General features: G+C 36.9%; 2 protein-coding genes across 5 annotated transcripts in view; one reads left to right on the top strand and one right to left on the bottom strand.

The window, feature by feature from the left end:
* LOC135775928 (alpha-2,8-sialyltransferase 8F-like) overlaps positions 1–16465 on the bottom strand; it is a 1056838-nt gene that overhangs the window by 324568 nt on the left and 715805 nt on the right. The window lies entirely within an intron of this gene.
* LOC135775927 (alpha-2,8-sialyltransferase 8F-like) overlaps positions 1–16465 on the top strand; it is a 134082-nt gene that overhangs the window by 24252 nt on the left and 93365 nt on the right. The window lies entirely within an intron of this gene.

Below are 16465 nucleotides of genomic sequence, written 5' to 3' on the forward strand. Positions count from 1 at the left end.
TTGCATTTTATATATGTAAGGAAGCAACAAATAAATGAACAGTGAAAAAAAATCACCTTCACTAATCAGCAAAAATAAATCAATCCTGCAGTTTGATACATTTCCTGGAGCCCTGATAACCAACTTCAGCAGCATGCTCCACACCTGAAATAGTGATTGAATAAAAAACTTTGTATTATAAAAAAATTTACTATAACATTAAATATGAAAATGTTTTCATAAAGTTATTGCATCTTCTTATAAAGTAATTTAACAAAAATTTATGCAATAAAAAAAACTGTGGCTTAGGTGAGTGACTTGGTTAACAAAAACTATTCAGGACAGGTTTTAGTACATTGATGATGAGTGTTCTTTTAATATATTCCCATGAGTCCACCTTTAAAGACCTTAACGCGCTCACGTGCGATTCCTTAATTTTCTATCTTCTGTAAAGTTGTGCATTCAAATCGCGCGTGGTCATGCATCGTCATATGTAGGTCAGACTAGGGCTGTGTATCGCCAACAATTTCCCGATACGATACGTATCTCGATACAAGGGTCCCGATACGATGCGCATCACGATACAAGACTATTTTGAATTACATTTTTTGTTCAGAATTTAGTAACATTATTATTATTATTATTATCTGTTTATTGTACATTGAATATGCAGTGTTGTAACAGTTCTGTTTTTGCCATTTATTTATTAGCTTTTGGGGTAACATAGAAAAAAATCCCAGAGTTAGTACTTATGTTTTTTTTAAAAGCAGTTTTATAAAGATAGTGCCTTACTCTAGGCATTATATTTGTCTCTCACTTAATTATTCTATATCTATGAATATATCTATAAACATGCAGTCAGAGTTAATACTATTTAGTAGAAATCAGATTATTAATGTGACAGCTATAGTTTGAAATAGCTCTGTATCTCTTCTCTAGACGTTCACTTTTCACATGCAAATCTTTGTCGTGTTTCTTCTCAAATGCGTTAGTACTGTTTTATAAGAGAGTGGCTAATAAAGCCCTTTGCAGTAGTATAGGCTAAGATATCTGCGCTTTCATACTGAACTCATTGATTTTAAATTTAAAAGAGAGCGCGCAAGTACGCGGCTCGCTATGCAGACACGTGCGCCAGCGAGACAGACACGCAAAGTGAAAGTATACCCGGCAACTTTTAACTCTACGTACTCCACGGGACACATGCGTTCTTTCCATATGCATCACGGATCAACAGCGATTCGTCACGTTACTTTCAAAATTGCATCCGAATCGATACGGAAGGTGCTGTATCGATGCGCGCATCGTCAGGCGTCCATGACGATGTATCGTCGTATCGATATTTTGAACACAGCACTAGGTCAGACGCGCGTGAACAGCTTTGAACGCAGTTCAACCAATCAAATCCAATTCCAGCTATCCGTCACTATTAGGGCGAATTCCAATGTGCATTCAGATCGCCACCGGCGAGAGCGTCAAAGTGGCTGGAAGTCATTCATTTTCAATGAGAGCCGGCGGCGAGCTCCGGCGCGGAAATGTTCACCGGCAACCAATCGGAAGGCGGAAACCTCCGCCTGAGAGGAGTTCAGAGAATGCATTCGAGCGCCAGAGCGTCCACTACAACTTTTCTTTAGCGTCGTTGTCAGGGCAGCCAGAGCTTTTATTGACGCTCTCGCCGGTGGCGGTCTGAATGCACAGTTAGTCATCATCCCTATGCTCTACTCCCTTCAAAGTACAGACATACTCGTGTGTGAACTCTGAAAGAAGCAGCACACATTTAAAATGCTACATTTTAAGACAAGTTACATTAGGCGAAAAAACGAGCAAATCATTTTCTCTCACGAAGTGAATGGCACACCCATTTTCCACACCCATAGGTGTCATTTACACTGGGGACGCTGGGGACATGTCCCCACCACTTTTTGAAATGGCTGATTTTGTCCCCACCACTTTTTGAAAGCATATGGTTAAAATGTTCTGAAAAATTTAATAAAAAATACCTGTGTGACTTACACTGCAAAAATTGACTTTCTTACTTAGTATTTTTGTCTTGTTTTCAGTAGAAATATCAAAAAATTCTTAAATTAGAGATGCTTTTTCTTGATGAGCAAAATGACCTAAGAAAATAAGTCTAGTTTTTAGACAAAAATATGCAATTTAAGTAAATTTGTGCTTAAAACAAGCAAAAATATAGAAAATTTTGCTTAAATTAAGTGTTTAAGAAAAAAATCTATCTTATTTTTAGATTTTTTTCTCACCCCATTGGCCGATATTTTTGCCTGTTTTAAGCACATATTCACTTAAATTGTATATTTTTTTGTCTAAAAACTAGACTTATTTTCTTACGTCATTTTGCTCATCAAGAAAATACATCTTGATTTAAGAATTTTTAGATATTTCTACTAAAAACAAGACAAAAATACTAAGTAAGAAAGTCAGATTTTCAAGAAAAAAATTCTTAGTAAAATATCTAAAATATTCTTAAATTAAGATGCTTTTTCTTGATGTGCAAAAATCTAGTTTTTAGACAAAAAATATCAAATTTAAGTGATTTTGTGCATAAAACCAGCAACAAAATCTGCCAATGGGGTAAGCAATTTTTCCTTGAATTTTTCTTGAATGTAGTTTTTAAGAAAAATGTTCAAGATTTTTTTGCTTACCCCATTGGCAGATTTTTTTGCTTGTTTTATGCACAACATCACTTACATTTGGCATTTTTGGTCTAAAACTAGACTTATTTTCTTAGGTAATTTGCTCATCAAGGAAACGCATCTTAATTTAAGAATTTTTAGACATTTTTACTGAAAACAAGGCAAAAATACAAAGAACATTTTTTCTTGAAAATAATTTTTGCAGTGTACGACTGGTTTTGTGGTCCAGGGTCACATATGTTGCGTTTGGCTGAGCTGGTTTTGCAGGGACTGTTACATGTGCAGTCGACATTGTTAGGGTTTTATGCTGAGTACTTTTTGTCCCCACCACTTTTCAACACAAACTGACGCCCCTGACCACACCGCGTGTAACAAGCAGAAATAACTGACATTCACAATTTAATTACATTTAAACAGCGAAAATAACCCCCAAAGTCTAATTTATTAACAGTCTAAAATGAAGATGTTGTGTGACAAATGTACAATTAAGGAGTTAGTGATAAAGGTTGAATACCACAAACACCTGCATTGCATCATGTTTCTTTGCCCACAGTGCTTGACCCTAATCTGAAACCGCCACCCTGAACGTAAAAGAACTGCACTAACTTAACTGTTAAAATGTACCTCAAATAGAAAATGAGCTATTTTTGCGTTGTTTTGCAAATACGTCGAGCACATACAGAATTATAGATTTTATTAATTATGTAATGTTAGACAAATTGTAGTGTAAGTTACCTCAATACAAAATTAAGAAAGCACATTTAATATAACGCTAGTCTCTTAATAATAATTGGTTAACGTTACATATTAGTCCAAAATCACTCAAAAATTAAACTCATTGCATTATTTAAACAAAACTGCACCGTCATATGGTAAAGTTAAACCGATTAAACAACGTCAGCCAATTACAAATTGAAATTCAGTTCAATTTTAAAGATTTCCTTGTGGTCATCCACCAAAATATTAACGATTTAACAAACCTACACGGATTATTTGCAGTTTATTATACATTTATCACCATCATATTTAACTTATTTGACTTACCGCAGTAACGTGAGTCCAGGTCGGATGCTGAGTAACTGACTTTCCCGCTTCAGAAAGAAGGGGCGTGGCGTGAATCTTAACTCCCCGCAAACGTTATTATTGGAACACTGGAAAGCAACACCCCCTTGTGGAAGTTTCTGACACTGTGAGTGATGATAAATTAAAAACGAACACTACAACTAACACCTGACCACTCTAGAGTAGCGAACTCTGTAAAATCAACACTGGTGGTTTTGCTGTGTAGAGATAATTTATCTTGTAATATCATCCAGGGGCGCCGTAAGGGGGGGAAGTTAGGACGATTCTAAGGGCCCATGAACTTTTGAGGGCCCCAGCCAAGGACTGTGCCGCAAACGCAACCCCCTTAAGCTGAGCCCTCTTAGCTCCGCCCCGTCTTTACTCTCTGCGTGTTAGCGCCGTCTTCAATCCACGGTCTCAAAGTGCGCGTGAACTTCACAAGAGAGCAAGGTGTGTGTATTTACTGCTATTTGCTATGATATCTGCATATGTGCGCTTACTTACTATAAATGCAGTTTACACAATGTGACGTTGAAGCAATGCAGTTTTCTTTCCACTGTAAAGTCTTCGCTCTGTTCACCTCAGTTTAAAAATAAACAAGGTGATTTACGTTCCCTGTTTTATGTTATGATTCTAACGTGAAGTCAGCGCTTATAAGCTGCTTAAATTAACGTAGCCCGTATAAGCTAATTAACATAAACTAGAAATGCGATCGGTTAAACACTCCAATGTTTTATAACGCAATATGCCAAGGAAGTATTTTTATGCAGTCGTGAATCAAGTTGATTGTGATTAAACTGAAATGCAACTAAGGCTAAACTAGTCAAATTATGTATATTAAAGCTTCTCAACTTGCAACAGGTTTAAGAAATCAATGGAAATCTGTCGTAATCTGTTATAGTTGTCATTCATTTCATTTTAGAGTCCCGTTGATTAATAAACAGTCTGAAGACTCATTTAATAACAGTATAGCTGTTTTCTCAAGTTCACAGTTTCAATGATCTGTCATTATTTTTGCTTTACTGAAGCTGCTGGTGTTTGAAACTTGTTCTTTACCTTATAAATAATGCTAATAATTATAATACAAGCTTTGGTCAAGCATTGTTGACCCAGTCTTATTTGAGGCATAATGTAAATGTATAGAAAAGATGCATTGTTGTTGTTCGCCATTTTTAAATGTTACAATGTTATTGGTGTGTGTAACAGCTCAAGTATACAGTATGTCACTGAGACTCCCTGTGAAAATCAGACTAAAGTCTCAAATCTTATTGTGAAATAAAAAACATCACAGTTTAATTTCAAGCATTAATTTCACTATGATTTCAATCGCTGACATGACATTACTCATGTCAATATTAAAGATATCAAGTTTATATATTCACAAAATGTTCTTTACATTATATAGGATGAATTTATGTGGAAAACAGTAAATCACAAATAAATACTTCAGCTGGGTTTTCACAGACATGGTCACATTTATCTTTAATCTTTAAGAACGTTGCATTTTCTCTGAATATTCGATTAATGTACTGTATTTTTCAATTAAATTTACATTGCACAATAAATTATCTTAGCTGCAGACATTGTAGGTGTCTATAAATACTGATAATTGTGGTCATAACAATAGCAAAATAAATATTTCTGTATTATTAAATTACAGACAAAGATTTTGAATAGCTACAGTAGGTTGGATTGTATGTTTGGTGCGAAATGGGTATGGTGGGGGCCTGACCCCCTATTCTTTCATAGGGCCCAAAATTGCTAGCGGCGCCCCTGATATCATCCACAAGTCCCTTCTCATTAATTGCAATACTAGTTAGTTTATGAGTTACAGAGAGAATTCAGGAATTCAAATGAAAACGCTGGGCTGTCTGTGTTTTCCAAACAGAGTCAAAAATCCCATCAATGTAGGTGAAAAAATGCTATAACGCTTTGCTTACCTTAATTTAAAAAGCAAGCGGCGGGCCAGCCTTAGCAGTTTAACACCCACAAAGAAGAAACAATCGACTCAGGATGGAGAACATTTCCCCCGACCGTGAACGGCCTCTGAACAATCGCACTCGGTTGTCCAATGTTCTCTCTTGTAACCCTGCTCGCAGCGCCAATAATGTTGTGGATTTTTTCAGGAGAATCAGAGATGGTTGAGATGCAAAATTCTCTTCAAAGTATTTTATTAAAGAATTGTGTCAGACAGCTTGAAACACAATACTGGTCATAGGGTGTATACACCTGCATTGGTAAAATGATGATGACAATGACCCCGTTCTGAGTTTTTCAGTATATTATATAGTGGTCCAGTAGCCCTGCCTTTCTTTCACTCTGTACTATCCCAATGCTCAGCAGACTCCTACCTTCAGGCCCCTTAGCTCCTTCTCATAACTCATGACAACCTGGTGATGCTGTAACTTTATCTCTATAACATTCCAAGCTGGTACATAAATCCTCCCATGGGTGGTAAAACTCAGTGTCTTTGTTCTCTAACACATCATACAACTATTTCACTATTCTTACCAAGGACACCGTTATCTCCTCCAGGCCCAGCTATGGAATAACACATTCATATGCAAGCAACAGAGAGACAACTTAAAACTTAATTCATATAGACCTTAACCATGAAACATGGTTTTATACTAATCTATAAGATAAAACTCAAAATTTCTCTACCATAGTATCATCAGTATAACAGGACAAAGCGCGTTTACATTTATCAACATCAAAGTGGCTTCTGTATCTGGATGTGTGATCGATCCCATGCAGGGAAACGCGCTGGATGAATAGTTGTCAATCACAAATGGCTACAACTGGCTTTAACCATATGATTTAGGGTTGTCGCAGTAACCGCACTCCCGTATTGTACAGTTCTACTGAGAAGCAAACAGCAGAGAATAACTAGCAACCCCAACAACCGTGATTCACATCTTAAGCTTTATATTTTTTGCTTTAAAGGTTTTATCTTTGTTTATCTGCAGCGTCCTCAACGCGGACTTTACCTGAACTTGACTTTCACCCACATGCTTTTTATCAACAACAAAATCCATGTGAAACATTAGGATGACCATCCCAACTCCACTGTTTTAGTCTGCCTTAATACCCAGAAAGCAATTTTGCGTCTAATAGACGTCTAGTAGCCGTCCAAACACCCCCCGACGTCTAGGCTAAAACAAGGCTAATTTTGGGCTGTCAGTGAAAATCTAGTAGACGTCTATTAAATAGACGGCTATTAAATGACTACACATCTAATAAACAACAAAAGAATGACTAAAGAATTCTTTTTAATCCAATTTATTACAAAAAAATATTGTTAATACAATAGAAATTCAGAAAAGACAAAATTATAAGAAAGAATAAAGGAATAAACAACAAAAAAATTAAATTTAAAAAATGAAACAACATCTAAAACATTAAAAACTATCTTCAGTTCACTTCAACTTATTAATTGTACTTATTTCTATACCCCCCATCCTCCCTGGTGCCTGTTTGAAATGCCCCCCCATTGCATCCTTCACTCCCAGTTCTGTTGCTGCTGGAAAGTTGTTCAACACAGCATCTGCCAAATATGAAAAGAATGCATGAGACAAGTATTTTTGCTTTATGTTAAATGTGATAGTTATTCTCTTTTGAAGAAGTCATATATAAATATTGACAGGCAACAGTAATCATACCCAGGGGCGCATTTTGATAAGCAAAGGCCCATGGGCTACAGCATTACAAAAGGCCCCCTTTCACCCATAATTTAAATTTGTGCTAATACAAACTAATACGGAATACAATTATATTGCCTACCTTTTAAAAGGTTTTCTTCCTAGTTTTTCTTGCTGCGAAGTCTTTGATAATGTCAGTAAAATCCAATTTCTGAAGAACGTCGCTCTCCAAAGACATTAAAGTTAGCTGACAGAGACGATCCTGGCCCATTACAGAACGCAGCCTGTTTTTGACCAAGGCCAGCTTTGAAAATGACCGCTCACCGGTGGCATTCGTAACAGGTAGCGTGAGAAATAAGCGTAGAGCAATGTCTATGTTTGGAAATACAGACACTAACTTACGTTGCTTAATCATCTTGATGAGCGCTCTCGCTGTGGTGTTGGTTTCCTTTTGGATAATTGCTTTAAATTGTAAAAGTTCCTCCACTAAATAAATTTCCAGATCTCTGCAGTATTTATTTTGCAATTTTGTTGCAAACAATCGGAGCTTATCTGGAGTCAGGGACAGAATGTTATTTAAAAATCCAAAATGCTGGTTTACAGTGTCATTTGAACGGAAGCGCCGGTCCAGCTCCGCTATGAGTCTGTCAATCACCAGTATAAAAACACTTGAAGAAAACCGATCCCGGCCTGACAAGCAGTGGTCTGGCTCTGTGGATTCATCACAACGCTTTTTGCGTATTCTCTGGCGCGGAGAGTCCGCTTTATACACGTCAGACACGGTTGGAGACATTTGCTCTGCCGTTGCCTCAAAACTGTCAAATTGATTTTGGAGCTCTGCCACAAAGTCTCTTAACGATCTTAACAAATCTACAGCAACACACAAGTCAATATCAACACTCTGGAGGGATGTGCTTGTCTTATAAAATCGCTGCAGAATTGTGTTCCACATGTTACAGAGGAAAGCAATTTCCAGTTTATCCATTTTCTTGTTTAGACGACTGGCTTCATCACGAGTGGTCAACTGCTGGTTAGTGTCATCAGCTTTCATTCTCAGTGATTCCTGGATGTTTGCGTAATTTAAACAGAGCGCTTTGGTGGCTTGTGCGTGTGCAGACCACCTTGTATCTGAGAGTGTTTTCAGAGTTTCTATCCTGCTGTTGTCATTTGGTTGTAAACCGTCGGTAATAGTCTTCCATCGCGCAGGCGATCTTGAGCAAAAATTAAAAATTCTGTGAACAAAAGAGAACAAGTCTTCTGTTTCTAGGCAGCAGTTCACGCTGTTTACGCCAACCAAATTAAGCGTATGGGCAGCGCACGGGACCCATTCAACCAAAGGGTTTATCTCCTTCAAACGCGACTGCAAACCTTTATAACAGCCGGACATGTTGCTGGCGTTATCATAGCATTGACCTCTGCAATTATCAAAGTTTATTTCCATCTCCTTTAAAGCATTCAACACAGCTGTGCAAAGAGAATCCCCTGTATGACTTGTGATAGGCAAAAATTTTAGGAAACGTTCCTCAATGCTCCCCTCTTGTGAGACATATCGTAAAATTAATGTGAGTTGATCAGTGTGTGCCACATCGGGGGTAGAATCAACACTGATTGAAAAGTACTTTGCGACCTTTATTTGTGTCAGGATATCACAAAGAACCTTCTGCCCCATCAGCTGAATAAATTCTTCACAGGTCCCATGAGAGAGATAAGAAGGGTTTCCTTTTCCTGCATTCCTGTATTTCTCAATGTGTGATTTTAAGAAGGGATCAAACTGGCTAATTAATTCTAAAATTCCCAAAAAATTTCCGTTGTTGGGATTACCAAAAACAGCGCTATGACCCCTAAATGGAAGTCCACGCTCTGCTAGAAATTTAACAACTGCTACCACCCTTCGTAACACTTCAGTCCAGTACTCGCGCTCAGTTTCAAATTGTTTCTTCAGCTCCGAGTCCACCTGTCCTTTCTCTGCACTTTCAAGCAAATAAGTTAGCATGGCTTTACGGTGTGTCTCGGAGCCTTCATGCTCCGTTATGCGCTCTCTGGCATGTTTCCAATCATTACAACCACTTGTGAATACGTTGGGTTTATCTCCAAAAATTGTACACGCAAAGCAAAAAATTTTTCCTTTGGAAGGCGAATACAAAACCCATTCTCTGGGCACACTCTCTCCATTCCCAAGTTCACGTCTGAAATAGCTTTGTGAAAAGTGACGTTTCTGGTGCTTATACACGCGTTCTGAAGCCGACACGTCAACGTTTTTATTCTGACACAATTCTGGTCCTTTTTTGGTCCAGTATGCTCGTGCATTGCTGTCTATTTTATCCCAAACTCCAGGATCTGAACTGAAGGAATTGTTTACGGTGCTCTCAAAACAGGTGTCAGTAGGGCTCGCTCCGCTGATTTCTTCACTCTCCCCCAGCGCCACCCCCATGTTAGTTGAGGTAGACTTTCTCAAGTCTTCCACGTGCACATTTGCAGCTGCATTACTGACATTATCTGAGCCCATAACTGGTGTAGATGTTCGCTCACCTTTAGGGTGTTGTTCTAAAAGTTCTGTTGTTTTATCACTGTCTTGATCGTCAACAGGACACGTTTAAGATTCATGCAGGTCGTCACTCTGTCTAGCGTTCTCTAAAAGCTGATTAGCAGCACTATCTGCAGGCTTTAAATATCCGGTAGGTTTAGGGATTTTCTTCAAAAGCTGCTGGTTGCGCTGTTCCATTAGTTTGTGCATTTTTCTTTTTTGTGCCCCACTATCCTGCTTCTTGAATTCCGCCATCTTTCACACTATATAGCACTATAAGCAGTCAACGCAGACTAACGGTTGGACGCGCCCATTATCCAATCAACGTCAATTACGCAACACATGACCAAATAAAGGAAATTCTGATTTTATTTATATTTATTTATTTATTACTACCCTTTGTATTACTACTATCTATACAACCCTAAAAGTCGTTTTCTAAAAAAAAAAAAAAAAAAAAATTGTTAATTTAGTATGCCCCTTCCCTGTGCCGGCCCCTGGGCTCCAGCCCATGTAAGCCCGTGCATTAATGCGCCCCTGATCATACCATTCTCATTAATAAAACACAAGTGCATGTTTCTCTGCGTGTGTTTAATGACATTTTGGAACTAGCAAATGAGGCTTAAAGGCAGGGTATCTGATTTTGATCCAGAAACATGTTTAGTTATGCTGGTTGAAAGTCTTCTCAAGTCTTGATAGCAATCACCATGTTAAGTTGTCTAAATGTGTATTTTTATATATTTGTGTCATCTGTTAAAGGCGTAGGACCAAAAAAAAGCACAAATAATCATTGAACTCTGACCGAATGCAATAATTGGACGTGGGCATGGGCCAGTTACCGGTTTCAAGGTATACCGAGATTTTCAGAGTCAACGTTTTAAAAAAAAAAATTAAATTTTCTGTGATACTGTTTTCAAGGTATGATCTGTGTTTACACAAAATGAATTAAATCAAGTAATTGAATTCATGTTTACATTTACAATTGAAAGAATATTGTCATTTAAAGGCTTTATTTTTACCTGGCATAAACGTTGTATGTTGCTTAAAAATAAAATTTATTGTGTCCAGTTGAAAAGTTGATGTTTTAATACGCAGACATTTGAAAATAACACATTTTAGTGTCACAATGGCAATACCGCAACACCGTGGTATTTTTGCTTTCGGTTATCATACCGCCAGAATCTCATTCCGGCCCATACCTAATTGGACGCATTGAATTTTGCCCCTCTTCTGTGAACGTGTTTTGCATGCCACTGCACACCCTGTTCACGCTCTGTAAAAATAGGGAGAATCAAATAAACTTTTCTGCTGAATTGACACAGGAGCTACAAAACGAAAGACATTCTGAAACAGACATCCGCAAGATGGAAATGGCTACAGGTCTGAAAGGGTCGTTGTGTTTCTTTTGGAAAGCTATGCGGTGTGATTCTATTTTGATGGATTCAGATTGTATTTTAATGAAACGTGTTGCTTATGTAGCTTGTGTTCCTTTACGAATTAGTGTAATGATATTTATCTTTTCAAATTATTTTGGTAATGTTATTCACTTTGTCTTATCTTACTGGTGAATGAGATAGGAGTGTGCTTCTGGTCGGTGCGTGTAGGCTAAAGTTAGTATTTTTCAAAATCAATACCCTGCCCTTTAAGATGCCAAGCATAAAATATTCACAATACAATTTTAAGGACATAAAACCTGTCAAATGTCTAAAAATAAAACATCGAAACAATATCGTATGGGTGAGGTAACTGTGGTATCAGCTAAGAGTAATTAAATCTGGGGCTTTTAATTATTAGAAAATATTAAGGCAGTACAGGACTGTTGTCAATTACTCCTCACATAGCCTAATGTTAATATTAACATTATGCCATATTAAAAGAAATTATTTAACCAGTAAAAAAACAAGATATATTTTGTGAAACACCATTCAGCCGTAAAACACATACAAACACACTTACCTTTAATAATACCTTTAGTGAACTCTAAAATACAAAACACAATGTCGTTAACAGTTGCAGACTGACATATTTTCTGATTTTTTGTGACCACATGAAAGACTGTGTTGTTGACACCACAATGTCTGATTAATATTGCATGTTTATAGAATTTACCTGTCCAGCATTCTTCCGGCACGGTCTCTCAAGTTTCACCCTCCAGTTTTGCACAGCTTTGACAACTGAATAGCACATGTCAGTACTTGTATAGTATTGTACAGTATTATATGCTTCAGTGTACAACTGTTCACCAACCTTAAAGATTAATGCCCACTGACCTCAAGTTTTCCCTCACTAACACAATAAAACTCTTTATTCCGACAGACTGAAGGCCTGTAAGTTAACTCCATATGGAGAAATTGGTTTTCTCCCAAAATCTATCTCTGCATGCATAATTGTAAAGCACAACTGCCTACATTACTGTAAGAAACAGTAATAACTTAGTTAAGTTACTGCTATTACTAAAAAGCAGCCTACTAAATTACTCATGTTATTCTTCAGTGTAACGCTACATAGACTAATACATTTATCTCCACTATTTTATTACATTGTCTTCAGGTTATACTGCCCTGCTGAAAACACAATAGAACCATTACAGAAAATTCTAATTGTTTCCATTAAAATACCAATAGGAACCATTAGCTTTTACCATTAAAACCACAACACTGTAGTTTGTTTTGGGCCATATTCCATTAGAACCAATACATATTCCATTAGAATCAATACATAGAACCAATACATACCATTAGAGACCAACAAAAACCAATACACTGTAGTCTGTTTTCGGCCATATTCCATTAGAACCAATAAAATTCCCAATAAAACCATTACAATTTTCTGTAATGGTTTTATTGTTTTTTTCAGCAAGGTGTTTAGGTTTTATAAAACATGGGTTACTTACTCTAACGTTATACTGTTAAGTTACCCGCAAGAATGTCACGATTACTACAACAAATTAAGTAAATCAATTTCAAACACATGTAAAAACTAATAATCAAACACACTTACTAGACCACTAGTTGCTAGTTGCTTTCCTCCTGGCTGCTCGCAGAGGTTGTATATGAATGTTATGCGTGACAGCTAAAATAATGATTATTCAAAACCAAACAGCTTAAAATTCACTGGTGTCTTTGCATGCCTGATGAAATACCAGTTTGCAAGTTATTTTGGCAAAAACAAAATTTAATTAAATTCAAGGTTATTCTGGGCTAAACGTGGTTTATTTGTAGTCGGTCTATTTATGAGCTAAATAGTGGGTCCGTACAGACTGTGCATTTAACACTTTAAATAGATGAAACAAACCTTGTAATCGCTGTTAACTTTGCTTACACGATGAAATATCATACATCTCACAAGTTATTTTGGCAAAAAACACAATTAATTAAATTCAAGGTTATCTGGGCTAAACATGAGTTATTCGTAGTCGGTCTATGTATGAGCTAAATAGTGGCTACGTACGACATTGCATAAAACACATTAAAGAAATGAATCAAAATACCTTGTAATCGCTGTTAACTTTGCTTACATGATGAAATACCATCTCACAAATTATTTTGTCAAAAAACAGATTAAAATTTATTTGGACTAGAAGTGGGCTATGCACAGCCAGACTATATCAGGTCTAAAACGAGACGTTGAAATGACGGCTATTGCTTGCTGGGTAACGGCCTTTAGGCTCTGTCTGAACTTATATGTTTTTGTTCTGTAGCCTACTTTGTTCACTCACATAATTTTCTATATCAACCATAAACTGTTGTGACCTATGTTTCCTGATAACTTTAATATGATATAAATAAAAGAGCTAACAATTTCCTAAATTTCCTGTTCATGTCTCCCTCTAGTGCGTAAGAAGTGAAGTAATGTAATTTACAAACACATTTAGGTATAAGTAACTTACTTTGCATGAAACCAACACTGAACAAATGTATTTTGTTAATGTTATGGTTTGTACGTGTTTAACCTAAAATGTGTTAAATGAGATAATCTTGGTCAGTCGGCAGTTTCTAAGCGCAACATTGAAATGTCGCCATGGAAACTCAAACATTAAAACGATCCATTAAATTCTGCTATTAAATATTAAATGAATAATTGGAACATATTAAACATATGCCGGAATATGAAAATACAATCAGAAGTGTTAAAATGCGCTCCATGCCCTAACGTCCTTTATTTTTGACAGCTGTCAGGGAGAATATGATAGTTGGCGGGGTTTTGTTTGACGTTGACCTGTAAATGCAGATTCCATGGCTGGATTGCGTTTACATTACACTGAGTGAGATCCGATCACAAAGCGTTCTCGGCTGCGTTTACACTTTATTAACATGGGACCTATATCCAGATGTTGTCCACATACACATAAAGACAAGTGTAAACGCGTCTGTGATCAGAATGTTATCCGTTCTTGCGCCACACATCAAGATGGATAAATAAATATAACGAAAATTCTTCTGTGTATTTTGTTTAATGATTTGAGATTTTTAATGTGTGAATTAAAAGAAATTCCAAAACATTTTCCCGCAATCTTTTTAACACTTTAGGGTCAGTACAATGTTCTATGATTTGTTGTTAATAAGGAGCAGATGTCTGTGTAGGTGTGTGTCACTAACTCGTGCTTAAAGGGATAACACGACACAGAAGGGAGAAGCATACGGTCAGAGGCGTCATGCCCATTCAAACTGAGGGGGCACCTGCCCCCTTGTTTTTTTTGAGCCAATGGATTTTGCATCCAACCTCAAAATCAAATGAGCGTCCATTAATCTGTTATTTGACTTTTCGGAGATTTTCGCCGTTTTGATAGTGTTTTGATCATGTTACATTACTTTTATTCTGGCGGCAGCTGGCGCTGCTGTCAGAGCGCAGTCGCAGACGTCATCAGCGTCTGGGCGCGCTCACGAGCTCTATGCTGTTGCTGGCTTGCTGCTGCATTTGGCTATCTGAGGAATTAAAACGTGTTAGAAACGCTCACAACATTTCCAAACCCCAGTACGGTAATGTGCAGTTAACCTCCTCTGTGTAGAAAATGTATGGTTTTAAATGTGACCGTCTCAACGTTATATTAGTAGAGATTCATCTTCTTGGCACAACGCCAAAGTTCGCCAGAGTTCACGCGGGCGCGGAATCTCACATGCTCACATGAGGTAAAATTTAATGCAAAAATCCGTTCCTCTAATAATTTTATCTAAACATATTTTTTAAAATCATTATTGAACATTAAACTCAATCACGTGGCTATAGCTTATGTCATTTTCGTTGTTTATACTTTAAAATTACATTAATTTTATATGATAATGTAGTTGTTGTGCAAAATGCATTAATGACACGATTAAACAAGCCATTAAGACTTAAATAAAACATGCCGTTTCCGATGTAAATATGATGCAAATGTGTCATTATTCCGAATGAATAGTATTTGATATTAAAGTTAGTCATCACTCTTATTTTGGAGGTTTTTGCATGAAAGCAGGGGTTTTCAGATTGTTAGAAATGTAAGTGCCATGGAAAAGACTGAAAGCTCTATAATATTTCGTTTGATGTCTGTGTATGCACAAATTTCTGTGAGCTGTTGACACTGTGCCCCCTTAAAAAAAATTGGTGCATGACGCCCCTGCATACGGTTATTGTGCCGTCGGGACTTTTTCCTCTTTTTCCTTCTTCATTCCACGAAGAATTGGAGGAGGATGAGGATTGCTTATTCAGCCAACATTTACTTTATTGTACTTTGTTAGTTTTTATCCTTGCTGCTTGGCCACCATGTAAAATCAATGAAAACGCACGATGATTTTGCCATTAAAACATCAGTGCCGTAGTTATCAAGCAGATTTTACTTTAATGATCGCCTATCAAACGGAATACTACAAGCGAGTTCGGGAAATCCAGCCACGGCTCAAAGTCAGAAAGAATGATGGCAACTTTATTTATTACTTGCCGCTTATTTCAGTAAACGGTACTGCATGTGAAACAAAGTCGCACCGCCTCTATTTTTTTGACATCTGACCATCACCTCAAACTGTCATGTCCCCGGAACAGGTAGGAGGATGCAAGTGCAAAGTTTGAAATAAATAACATTTATTAACTGAAAAACAAAACACAAAACAAAACACAAAACAAAACACAAAACAAAACAAAAACAAAACAAAAAACAAAACAAAACACAAAACAAAAACACAAAACAAAAACACAAAACAAAAACACAAAACAAAAACACAAAACAAAAACACAAAACAAAAACAAAACAAAAACAAAACAAAAACAAAACAAAAACAAAACAAGCAGGAACAGGGACCAAGACATAGACTGTAGTACTCACACAAACTGAGGCAACGATCCAGCAACTGAACATACAGGTGACCGGGATATATATACACAAAGACTAATTGGTAACAGGTGTGATGATTGGTAATCAGTGAAAAGTCCAGATGACAACAATCAGAACAGAGACAACAGAAACACGGTTGAAACCATGACACAAACATTGAAATGTACTTGTTTTTTTTTATACAAGAATATCTTTTAACTTAATACTGTATCGTATACGGATTTTCCACCAAAACTTTAGCCAAAGTTTCAGATGGACCACAGGTTTATGAAACGAATCTTTGCACTGTTGACAGTTATTGTGC

The sequence above is a fragment of the Paramisgurnus dabryanus genome, chromosome 21 (assembly GCF_030506205.2).
Source record: "Paramisgurnus dabryanus chromosome 21, PD_genome_1.1, whole genome shotgun sequence".
In the NCBI taxonomy this organism is placed as follows: Eukaryota; Metazoa; Chordata; class Actinopteri; order Cypriniformes; family Cobitidae; genus Paramisgurnus; species Paramisgurnus dabryanus.